Source organism: Natrix helvetica (genome assembly GCF_964273705.1).
Source record: "Natrix helvetica genome assembly, chromosome: 2".
Taxonomy (NCBI): domain Eukaryota; kingdom Metazoa; phylum Chordata; class Lepidosauria; order Squamata; family Natricidae; genus Natrix; species Natrix helvetica.
In genome coordinates this window covers 264,278,092-264,291,233 of record NC_138552.1, presented here as the reverse complement: position 1 = coordinate 264,291,233, position 13,142 = coordinate 264,278,092, and the positions used below count along the sequence as shown (strand labels likewise).

General features: G+C 38.4%; 1 long non-coding RNA gene across 1 annotated transcript; it reads left to right on the top strand.

Moving 5' to 3' along the window:
• Positions 1-1,142: 1,142 nt before the first annotated feature.
• On the top strand, positions 1,143-11,702 carry LOC309385907. The gene is made up of 5 exons (XR_014174312.1): positions 1,143-1,270; positions 1,376-1,484; positions 9,714-9,801; positions 10,849-10,969; positions 11,167-11,702. It is a non-coding gene; the product is annotated as an uncharacterized lncRNA (long non-coding RNA).
• Positions 11,703-13,142: the final 1,440 nt, after the last annotated feature.

Sequence of the window (13,142 nt, the reverse complement as noted above, 5' to 3'; positions counted from 1 at the left end):
ACCTCCATGATGTATTTATAAAAAAAATAAACACAGAATAAAAAATTCCAAAATCTAAAAAGGATTGACTAAGACTGTTCACAAATCATTACAATATTGAGTTGTTCTCCCCTGGCCCATTGGCAAAAGAAGGTCTTCAGGGCCTTGTGAAAGAATGTCAAAATGGGGACCAATCTTATCTCCATGAGGATCCACAGGGAGGGAGCCAGCAGATTATATAGATTACATGTAAAATTACATGTAAAATTAAAATGTAAAATTATGGGTTATTTCCATGATTTTCCCTCAAGCCTTTGTAGGATACATCCCAAAGTGTTCATGAAACAAAATCTTTGTTACCCAACATTATGTTTAACAGGAGCAGGCAGATGAATTTTCCAAATCTAGTCCAAGGTCCTAAGAGCCTGGAGAGGGTTGTCAGTCAATCCAAATTCAGAATATTATGGACAGACATTCTACATGGCTTAACTTGATTACCAGATATGAAAATAGTTTGTATCTGAGGTTTCCTCATTATGCACCCTCTCATTACTTAAGTTAATTGTCCATTTCTTGGGCAATAGCAGGACTTCAATGTTATTTAGTGGTTTCAAGACAGTTTTAGAGATTCAGCTGACTTAAACAGTTGCCCCATTAACTGCTTTCTGTGGTTTCTTAGCAAAGAACTACATTATAAAATGTTGATTTCCTTTCTTCTAGAGCTTGCAATTTTAACATTTTCTGACTCACTTGGTCTGCTGCTATTTATTGTACATGTGGTTAATTGATTTCTAATTTTGCATGTTCATCTTTGATGAAGTCCTGTATCAAGGCTATTTGAAGCATTTTATTTAAGAGGAGCACACAGATGAATTTTCCAAATCTAGTCCAAGGTCCTAAGAGCCTGGAAAGGGTTGTCAGTCAGTCCAAATTCAGAATATTATGTCAGGCTATATCACAATCAGGCTGCAACCAGTTCTCATTAATCAAGTGATTTATTTCCTTGCTTGGCAAAAACATCATAGGACTCTATAACTATGGAGATTCTCAATCATCTAAGTCACATTGGTCCCAAAGGTTCATTTTCAAAAGGCAACTGCACTTTCATGGGGTTTTCTTTGAAACCATTTCACTTCTCACCCAAGAATCTTCTTGGATAAGAAGCATAATGTTTTCAAAGAAAAAGCCAAGAAAATCCAATTGCCTTTTTGGAAAAGGATTTTTGTGACAACCTCATAGGGCATTTCTGCTCTCTTCTTTTCTCCACTTTCCTGATTCTGAGACTTGGAATGTATGTGAAACTCCTCTGACTGCTCCAGTTTTTCCGGTGGATCCTATTTTTTATTAGCCTCATGTGATTCCTGACTTGGTGTCTCTTGATGCTGACATTCCACAGGTTCTCCTGGAGCGGCAACTTCAACATTAAATTCAGAGTCTGATGCCAGGGCATAGACCAGGATCACGACAGGACGTGAAACTTGTCTGAAAGGACACAAGGGAGGGAGGTGAGTAAAAGAGCCTCTAAGGACTTTTCACTGGATACCTGAAAGCCCTGATAGTGTGTGTGTGTGTGTGTGTGTGTGTGTGTGTGTGTGTGTGTGTGTGTGTGTGTGTGTAAAGGGAAGATTCTGTGACCTAAAATCTGGATGCTTCAGAGAAGACCAGGATTTGAGGGATCATAGCCTGTGCCTGAATGTGGAAGTGCAAGTGATTGTTGTTGCTGCCTTTGGGGGCTAATCAGATATTTAAAACAATCAAATGTTTGACAAATATTGTTAAATGTTGTCATGCCTCCTCTTCTGCTAGAATGTTTCCACCAGTGAGGGACTCTTAGAGGCAAAGATTGGGAATCTATCCATTCCCAATCAATTATTTCTACTTGTTTGGCCAAGTGATTTTGCAATACTTTCTGTCAAAGAGGATGTGTGTGTGGCCAAAAGGAGCAGATATTTTAATTCTATGTCCAGGGCACTACTTATTAATTGGATGGCTTGCTTTGCAAAATGACTCCCTCACTGCTGAAACCCCATTTGAGCACCAGTTCACTTAATAAGCCCTTGGCCATTGCACTGGCACCTGCTTTTCTAGTAACAGCCCCCTACACAAACACACACACTTAATTACAGAGAGGGTTATTTCAACCAATTGCTCCTTTTTCTGCTTAGCTGTCAAAAAATTCAGTCTGAAAAAGGTAATTTCCTCTAGGCAATTGGAAGGGGCATAGCCTTTTTCCTCTTCCCTTGGAGTGAGACAAAAAAATTGCACAATTGCCCACCACCTCCTGTGACTCTGTATGAGTTCCTTCACCTGCCCAATATTACTTGAACTCAGAACTAGGGATTCTTCATAAGTTCGTTTATGAAGAACTCTCAAGAGTTCAGAAAGGTATTGGCTGAAATAGCCCAATTTTTAAATAAAGACCCCTGCTCTACAGGAAAATAGATTTATGGCTATGTGGCCTATATATGGAACAGTGTGTGTGTGTGTGTATGTGTGTGTGTGTGTTTGTGTGTGTGTGTGTGTGTGTAAAGTGTTCCAAAAAGTCACATAACTATAAATATATTTTCCTGTATGTAAAAAAACCCCATATTTTTAATTTTAATGTTGCCTTTTTATATTTGTGTTGTATTTGTGCTGATAAATAAATAAAGGGAGACTAGTATAGATCTATTTCAACCTATTTAGGTCTCATCAGCTAGCCATACCCATACTGGTTCAATTCCCAGTGTGTGTGTGTGTGTATTGTATTTGTGCTGATAAATTAATAAATCAGCACAAATACAACACAAATATAAAAAGGCAACATTAAAAATAAAAATATGGTTTTCTGCCTGGATGGTCTTCTGTGATGAGCCCAATGACAGAAAGAGGGAGTAGTGAGCCCCCTCCTATATTTGGCCATACCAGGGGTTGTAACACAAACACACACAAACACAAACACACACACACACGTGCGTGTGTGTGCGTGTGCGTGTGTGTGCGTGCTGATAAATAAATAAAGGGAGACTAGTATAGATCCATTTCAAGCTATTTAGCTCTCATCAGCTAGCCATACCCTTACTGGGATTCGAACCAGGGCTGTATTACATATTAAGCAGTTATATTAGCCACTAAGCCACAGGCTCTCCTCCTTATCAGCTGAGCCAGGGAAATAGGTATGTATTTGTGTTACAACCCCTGGTATGCCCAAATATGGGAGGGAGCTCACTACTCCCCCTTTCTGTCCTTCGGCTCATTACAGAATACCATCCAGGCAGAAAACCATATTTTTATTTTTAATGTTGCCTTTGCTATGTTTGTGTTGTATTTGTGCTGATAAATAAATAAAGGGAGAATAGTATAGATCTATTTCAAGCTATTTAGCTCTCATCAGCTAGCCATACCCTTAGTTTGAGCAAACTGAAGTATTCTGATTCACTCTGCAATCTTCCTCAAGGCTAAAGTGACTCCTTCATAAACACCTCTTTTCTCAGAGTAATCACCACATCATCAGGATTTTGAGCACTCCTAAGGTGTCAGGGAAGCCTCTGGACGGTCCCTGAAGCCTTTGGAACTCTAAAAACCACCCTCTGAGCAAAGAGGAAGTGACTTCTGGTTTGCTCGGAGGGTCGTTTTAAGCGTTCAGAAGGCTTCAGGGAAGCCTCCGGATGGTCCCTGAAGCCTCTGGATGGCCTCTGGGGGGGGCAGGGGAGGCTCTTTTCATTCTCCCCAGGCTCCTATAAAGCCTCTGGAACCTGGGGCAAAAAAAATGGCTTTTAAAAATGGTGAACTCAGCTGGCCAGTGCGCGCATGTGCGCTGGCCAGCTGACAGGGCAGCGCCACATGTGCCCTGACAAATGGCTCCATGTGCCACCTGTGGCACGCATGCCATAGGTTTGCCATCACTGGTATAGGGCCTTAAGCAGAGGGTTGGAATAGATGATCTCTTAAGTCCCTTCCAACTCAGTTATTCTGAAGTTGTTGGAATTGGAACAACTTAATTAGAGATTTGGATGACATGCTTCTTTTTCTTTATGTTAACTTTAATACGGATATTATTTCAGTAATTTCAATATTCAATAATTCAATATAATATAAACACAAGCAATAAAAAATTATCCAACCAGTGTCTTAAATTTTAAAAGAGCTGATTTTAACAAACTCAGAGACAGCCTAGGAAAGATTCCATGGACTAAAATCCTAAAGGGGAAAAAAACTCAAGGAGCATGGTAAGATCTGAAAAATACAGCCATAAAAGCCCAGCCCAGCACAATACCATTGAAAAGGAAAAACAGAAATTCATGAAGAAACCAACATGGCTGAACAAAGATCTCTCTAACAGACTGACAGACAAAGACAACAATGACAAGTAGAAAAGGACAAATGAAAGGTATAAATACAGATTAGGTGAGACCTGGCTCAAAAAGAGTAACTGTGAGAGTGATCTTGGACTCTTACTGGATGATCACTTGGGTAATCAACTTGCTATGGAGAATCTCCACAGACTGTCACATAGTTTTTCATGAAACACATTTGGGAAACTTTTAAACAAATGCCACATCCTAATGGTCAGGTTTTAACACTTTATGGTGTTCTCTTCACATTCTTTGCACTACAGTGTGAATAATCAGGGATCAAATTCAAACAGCTTTGTGAGAGATTTGGAGGAGGAAGCATTAAACTGCCCTCTCCTCAGACAGTGAAGCATTACAAATTTTTCTCACTATCACAGAGGAGGTTAATTTGGTTGATTTAAAAATGTATTTGAGGGATAATATGGTGGAAACAGCATTTATGAAAATGTCCTCATGAAACTTTGCACTAAGTTCCATCTTTTGAATGATAAAAAAACCTCAAGATAATAAAAAATGCTAACAGCACAAAATACTTCATCTATTGCCTAAATGACAGCACTGCAATTACCAAGCCAAATTCCCAAGAAACGATTCACAATACTAAAAAAAATCTGTCTCAGCAGTAACAAACATCTAACAAAATGAAATTCAATGTTGACAAAGGAAGGTTCTACATTTAGGCAAGGAAAACCAAATGCACAGGTACATTATATGTGGTAGCCCACTCAATAGTAGTAACTGTGAGAGAGATCTTGGAGTCCTAATGGACAATCCATTATCCAGCAGTATGATACAGCTGCCCCAAAAAGCCAACACAGTTCTAGGCTGAATAAACAGAGGAATAGAATCAAGATCACATGAAGTGTTAATACACTTTATAATGCCGTGATAAGGCCGCACTTGGATATTGCATATAGTTTTGGTCACCACAATATAAAAAAGATGTTGAGACTCTAGAAAGATTGCAGAGAAGAGCAACAAAGATGATTAAGGGACTGGAGGCTGAAACATATGAAGAGCGGTTGCAGGAACTGGGTAGGTCTAGTTTAATGAAAAGAAGGACTAGGAGTGACATGATAGCAGTGTTCCAATATCTCAGGGGCTGCCACAAAGAAGAGGTAGTCAAGCTATTCTCCAAAGCACCTGAGGGCAGGACAAGAAGCAATGGATGGAAACTAATCAAGGAGAGAAGCAACTCAGGACTAAGGAGAAATTTCCTGACAGTTAGAACAATTAATCAGTGAAACAACTTGCCTCCAGAAGTTGTGAATGCTCCAACATTGAAAGCTTTTAAGATGTTGGAAAACCATTTGTTTGAAGTAGTATAGGCTTTCCTTTCTAGGTAGGGGGTTGCGCTAGAAGACCTTCAAGGTACCTTCCTAGTCTCTTATTCTATTAGTACAGAAGAAAACTGTCCAAACATTATGGCGTGTTGTATCATGGCTTCACTTTCCATGCGGCAAGTTAACTGAGATAATTGAAACTAAAAGGTTCCATATCTCAAGCTTAACCATTAGTCCCAAACAACAAAATGTCATCAGCATAAATAATAAATAAAAGCCCTGGTCACTTCAAATGGCTGTTTAACAACTGCTGAATAATATTAATATAATATTTCTTCACACAGAAATGTAGGCACTTCTTTTCAAGCAGTGGTCCTAAATCATTTCTAAACCTAAATGTAAGTAATAGTCTCCATTTATTTTCTTATTCTCTACATAGCTTAACTTGATTACCAAAGACCAAGACAGTTTGTATCTGAGGTTTCTTCATTCTACACGCTCTCATTACTTCAGGCAACGGTCCGTTTCTTGGGTAATAGCAGGACTTCAATATAATTTAGAGGTTTCAAGACATTTTTGGAGTTCCAGCTGACTTCAGTTGCCCCATTAACTGCTTTCTGTGGTTTTTGAGCAAAGAACTACATTATTAAATATTGATTTCCTTTGTCTCCAGAGCTGCCAATTTTAACATTTTCAGTCTCACTTGATCTGCTACTATTTCCTTTACATGAGTTTCATTAATTTCTAATTTTGCATGTTCATCTTTTATGAAGTCCTGTATCAACGCTATTTGAATGGGAGGGGATCTTCTGTAGTCCACCGAAATAAACCCCAACCCTCAAGGCAAAACTTAAGAGATGTGGCTGGATAACAACTTTTCCATTCATTGTCAGGAATGTTTCCTTAACCCACTTCCCACCCATTGCACACCACCACCAACCTCCATACCTGACTCCTAAAGGATCCTCTCAATAACACTTGGGTAGATGTTACCTGCTCTTCAAGCACACATTATGCTTTAATTTCACACAGTCTCATTATTCCCCCTCTGTTTATATATTGTAGTGTTTACTTTGCCATAGAGATCTTCCAGGTGATGTGATTGCTGGGAAGAAGTAGTATAAAATCAAATTTAAGTTATCAGTTAAAACTATGGATAGGAGCAGGAAATATATTCTTTAGTTTGTATTTTTCTCAAATTAAATAACATGGGACACTACTTAAAATAAGAATGAATGTCTGGTGACTCAATATCAGCGTAGGTTGAGTCTTGATAAAAGAAAAGAAGGTTTAGCAAAGGGGTGTCAAACTCATTGTAATTGGGAGCCACATCAGGCTTGGGTTTGACCTCGGGGGCCCACGGTGGGCTTGGCCATGGTGGGCATGACCAGTTTGACGTCAGTCATATGGGAGGTGCCTATGGTGGCACAAACACTCTGCCAGAGAAAATGGTCTCCCAAGCTCTATTTTCGGTTATGATGGCCTCCTACAACTTACAACTGCCAGTAAAAATGGAGCTGGGGGGGACACACATGCAGCCTCCCTGAGCTCCGCTTTTCCTGGCAGAGGTCTGCTGGAGGCCCTAATGGCTTCTCCTGGATCTACCAGGGACTTTGCGATGTCCCTGGGATCAGCAGGATGTGCTCTTCTCTATCACTGTCTCTACAGTACGGTTTAGGTCCAAAGGGACCGTCCAGCAGCAGAGATATTGATGGGAATCTTGGAGCTCCAAGATCGCACGTCGTATCATCGTGACATCACCCCCCCTCCTGGCTAATTAACTTCTAATTCTCCATTTTCATCTTTCATAAGGGACTGTGGCAAAGCTGGGGATGGTGGGAATCATCTATAGTCCACAGAAATGGGTTCCACCTTCAAGGCAAACTTTGGCAGATGTGGCTGAATAACTACCATTTCCTCTCATTGCAGTGGAACTATTAATAACCCAAGTCCTGCCCATTGCCTGCAATGACAAGGCTCAAGGCAACTTGACTCCATGAACGACTGTCTCAATATGCCTTTTCACTGCAGCTATGTTTTGCATCTTGATTGCTCACATCAGTTTTATCAGCAGAGTCCATGTAATACAGAAATCGTTGCAACTTGGAGTAGATTTCTTTTCCATTCTTGTCCTCATCTCTCACTCTTAGGATTCCTTCTCAGAGCAACTGTATCACAAATAGGGGGGAGAGATAAAGAGGGAGTAGTCTAATATACAGCCTGAAATGTTGTCCCTTTTCTAGAGAACTTTTCTTGTATTTGAATAAGAGAGCTGATGTGAAGAATGTGCTATTCTAAATGGGGGTAACTGTGTTGTTCTGCCAGGTTAATACATTTTATTTTCAATTATTAGAGCTGTTTGTCACCCATCTCACTACAATATTCCTTCAGCGGGCAATCCACAGCTAAGGTTGTCCCAAGCAAATATTGAACAGCTGTGTTTACTTTGGATCTAAGAGTATAACTGTATAACTAAGTCTGAAAATTGTGTTGTGTCACAGACCTCAAGTTACTAGGTCAGTGGAGATATGGGAAAATGTCTATATTTTCACTTTGAAATCATCCCTACATCTCTATAGTCTCCATGGCAGCTGACATTTCATTCTCAACCCAAATGAGGTAACATCAGGGGTCTCCTCCCAAGAGGCTTTCTCACACTGAGCTGAGGGGGATCCAGGGAGGCTTCAGAATAATGGAAAAGTATGTGAGAAAAACCTACCCAATAGTGTTGACAGAAAGCCTGAGGGCCTTCTATGTATTTTTCATCTTCAATAGATTTTTAGGCAGGACAAAAGAACTGCATTCTCTTTGTTGCTCCTGATCAAGCCTCATACAAACAGAGCATAAAGTAAACTCCCTGAATTCTCAGCAGTTAGCTATGCAAAATACTCATGGAAATGACTCAGCATTTGTGTCACTTTAAAATAATGAAGCCATATGTAGAAGATTTGTTCACCATTTTTAAAATAGTCACTAGATATTCTTTTCTGCCATAAAACTGCAGACTTTATATCGACCTATCCACATTTCACAGAAACCAAATCTTGGAATAATCCAAGGGCTCTAAGGCATTGAAATCTGGAGGGTTTTTTTTCCTTCCTCCTTTCCAAGTCAATGTATACTTTTTAATGAGCCTGATCTATATTGATTCTCTAGTTTTTTGCTTTTGGAATGGATATTCAACCTTCTAAACTTATGATGATAAGACCTAACATCTGAATGAGCCACTTCACCATGTGTGTCTTCTCTTGATAACACATAGTATAGAAGTGATAAAAAATAAAAGAGTGGATTCAATCACATAGTCACTCCATATACCATTTTCATTCTCCCCATCCACAATATCTCTTCTTAGGCCAATGAACTTTGCCATTGTAAGTGAAGACCTTAAATCTCCTATTTTTCACCAGATCATCTTTCCCAAAGAAATCTGAGTACAGATACCTAGATGTCTCCAAATCCTAACATCATAACTTAACTTTATTGGATTTCTAGACCGCCCCTCTCTCAAAAGAGACTCTAAGTCATAGACTACAGACAGATTGAATATATGATAGATAGATAGATGATAGACAGAAAGAAAGAAAGAAAGAAAGAAAGAAAGAAAGAAAGAAAGAAAGAAAGAAAGAAAGAAAGAAAGAAAGACAGGCAGACAGGCAGACATATAGATAGATAGATAGATAGATAGATAGATAGATAGATAGATAGATAGATAGATAGATAGATAGATAGATAGATAGATAGATGATAGATAGATAGATAGATGATAGATAGATAGATAGATAGATGATAGATAGATAGATAGATAGATAGATATGTGTGTGTGTGTGTGTGTGTGTGTGTGTGTGTGTGTGTATTAATAGATGGTAGCCACACATAACTAATGCAGGCCACCAATAATGGAGCCAAACATTTATCATTCCAAAGTTATAAGCAGAACCATGTAACCATTCCACTAACTCTCTTGCTCTTGCAAGGACTTTTGCAAGTTAGCCTCAGGAGTGTTTCAATAGAAAGAAATACAACAAGGCCAATTACATTTAAGAGTAGTTGCAATATTTCACAGTGTGATGCAATCCTTATAACTGCATAAATAGAGAGCTGTGTCCTATCCTAGGAATACATTTGGTCCAGAACCAATCCCAACATGAAGATCCTTTATCTGCTGTTCACATTCCTTTTCCTTGCATTCCTGTCTGAACCAGGTAAGAAATTCAATTATTGATAATTGAGAAATGACTGATAACTGACTCCCTTCTAAGCAAGTTTAATGTCACTGAAAGCAGGATAATCTTTAAGTTCTTCTTTTAGTTAATATTAAAGAAATACCTTTGAACACTGTGGAGGGAGCCCTCAAACATTTGAAAAATATGCCATTGATTTTCCTACAAAGCTTAAATGGAGGTTTTATTATTGTAATAAAATAGCTAATGTTGGACTTCGGGCTTCCAGGAATTATCTAATATTTTTGGACTTGGATTGATCTAGGATGGTCTAGTTCCCCAGTTGAAAGTATGGTTAAATATGTCCATACGCTGTGAAATTAAAGAGTTTTCATCATGTCTTATGACTGCTACTTGGTGTTCATGGAAATAGGAAGAGAAAGGAGTATTAGGTACGTTTGCAACCTTAAGTTATTTTGAGATGTACAGATGAGATAAAATAAATAAAAACTAAATATTAATTCTCTAGTAAATCCATCTATATTCAATTTTAAAAAAGAGAAGATATTGCAGCAAAATGGCACAAATGCACCGCTTTTCAAGAGAGAGAAGAGCATTGTTTGAAGCATTAAGAGAAATGGAAGAATGCCAAAGGTTAACCAGATCCTGAAGTTCAAAGAAAGTTAACTATTCTCACTCAACATCTCCATCCAAAACACCCAACAGAACCAGCCATGATAATTCAGGATTATTTCTTAGCAAGAAAAGGATCCTTAGTAATAATGGAGAGAAATATATCACAGCAACATCTTCCTTTGGTGTGAAACAGATTTCCTCCATACTACTTTAATAGAAACATACCTGACAATTCAAATCTGGCCAGGTTTAAAACCCGTGTTGATATATGATATATTGAGGCTGCTAAAGGGAGATTAGCAGAAATGGATTCCTTGGTCAGAGAAAACTTCCTGAATTCATAGGAATCCTGTAATTCTGTAGAAGAAAGTGATGTATTAGAAGGAAAAATATATCTAAATAAAAAAGTATCTTCGCTTATCATTTCCATGTCTACTGTTTTTCTTTTCACAGGTTATGCCCAACTCCGGTGTCCTCCTTCATTTGGACGCTGCCTTTTACGTCCCTGTCGAGGAAACTTCCCCTTCTATGGTGGGAAGCGGAACTGTCGAGGGAGAATGATATGCTGTCTACGGTAAGTAAACTCTCCTCTATTAAAGATGCCACAGATGTACATTGGGATACATTTGTTTGTTATTCCAAAGCATTGACCCGAAGAGGAACATGTGTTTCAAAGTCAGAAAGAAAGGCAGGATAGATTTTCAGGTTGATGTAACAAAATTTACCATAAACTGATCAACCTATTATTTTATCTCATTTGTATATCCGCAGTGGAAAATAATACCATCTCCATCTACCATCCTGGACGTCTTCAAGATATGGCCAAAGACCTGAGATTACCGCCTGCTATTGCTTTCTCTTTCTTTACATGAATCAAATTGCTATCTATGAAAAAAAATATGCATTGAAGTAAAATTTGGCAAATATTCCTTGAAATATAGCTAAATGAGCATTGCAGATATTGTGCAACTTTTTAACAGGGAGCTGGGAGCAGTATATTCCTTTCACAACGTAAATGTGTCTGCCTGTTTGTCTATCGTATCTCTTTGCCTACATTTCAGTGCTGAATATGTTCACTGCCTTTCAACTACACTTTATGCCATAAAGTCAAACAGTCTCTGTCTTCCCCAACTTTTTATTTATTGAAGCAATTATTTTTCCACTGAGGTTTAACAGCTGTTGTGGTTGCTTAAGCAGAAGTAGAACAAAAGAAAAGTTAAACTTTACGTATACAATAAAAGAAAATTATCAGGCAGTCAATCATGTGGGATATGTAACAAACACACACACTCAGGAAGAGAGGGAGATTTAAAGGGAGAGAGGGAGAAAGAAAGGGAGAGGAAGAGAGATGGAGGGAGGGGGAGAGAGACAGAGACTAAATGAGGAATGCTATTGTAGAAACTGTTATACCTATGCTCATAAATGTGATCTACCACAATGATATGCACAAGTGAAAATATAATTTACAAAACCAGGATGTACACAAATATAAGAAACATAATAATCAGGAATAAAGTCTGAACCTTCCTAATTTATCTTCCTCTCGGGTCTTGTTCACCCATTTTCCTATTATCCTTTCTTGCAGTGATTAAATTTAGAAATGGATACAAATATTCAATTTACAACGAAATAATTTAAGCTCAGGGACACAAATCATCCTCTAAATTCTTAAAATCTGAGCTATGAATCACAGATCACTGAAAAGATTTATCAAAATACAAATACTAATTAACAATGTATGTGTAAGACCAATTGTTTACAAACCTTTGCTTTTGTTATACAAAACCTGGCTATTATTTGGGATAGAGTTTCCTTAAGTGGAAGTTCCATCCCATATCAAAAGTCAACATAAACTTTCTCAGGCTGATCAGAAGAAACAGGGAACAAAGGAAAGGTAAATCTTCTTCAGGTATTGTAATGAAATGTACAATGTAACAGCACATGAAGGATGATATGAACCTGAACCCTTAGCACAAGGGCTGAACTGGCAGGCCTTGGGAACTTCACTAAATATCCTATATAGAATTGCTGAGGGAAGAATGTGGAATCTGGCCTGAACCAATCTGAATTATCAAAAGAATAATTGATAGTCAACCCCATCAATCTTCTTGGGATGTCTGAAGTCATTGCATTTCCAGCAAGCTTAGGAATCCTTGGGATCAGGAAGCCCTCAAGATGGCTCTATTATGTCTGAGTCCACTCTCTTGTATTATCCACATGTTATTTATTGCTACTGTTTTCATTTCTATTTTTATTCTTTTGTTTTTATGCCCATTCATCAGATGGGTGGCTATAAATGTGACAAATACTTAAACATATATTTTATATAGCGTAGCCAAATTCTTAACTTTGCTTTGGCCAATCTCAAGCCTCAAGGTCACAGTGGATAGGCACTTTCAGATAAGGAGCAATACTTTGATCAAACCACTTTGCACAATTCCATTGACTTATAACTTGGGTAGGGATACAGATGAGAATCTTAAGACAACTCAGTGGGGACTAGTGTAAAAATCACAGGAATATATTCTCCATCTTTCCTATGGAAAGAAACATGACAATGGATGAAGTGCTTTATGAGGCCTGCAAAACCACATAATCAATGGACTCCATATCTTAAAATATCTCACCCAGGGGTGAAATTCAGCAGGTTCTCACAGGTTCTGGAGAACCTGTGGCAGAAATTTTGAATAGTTCAGAGAACTGGCAAATTCCACCTCTGGCTGGCCCCAGAGTGGGGTGGTTATGGA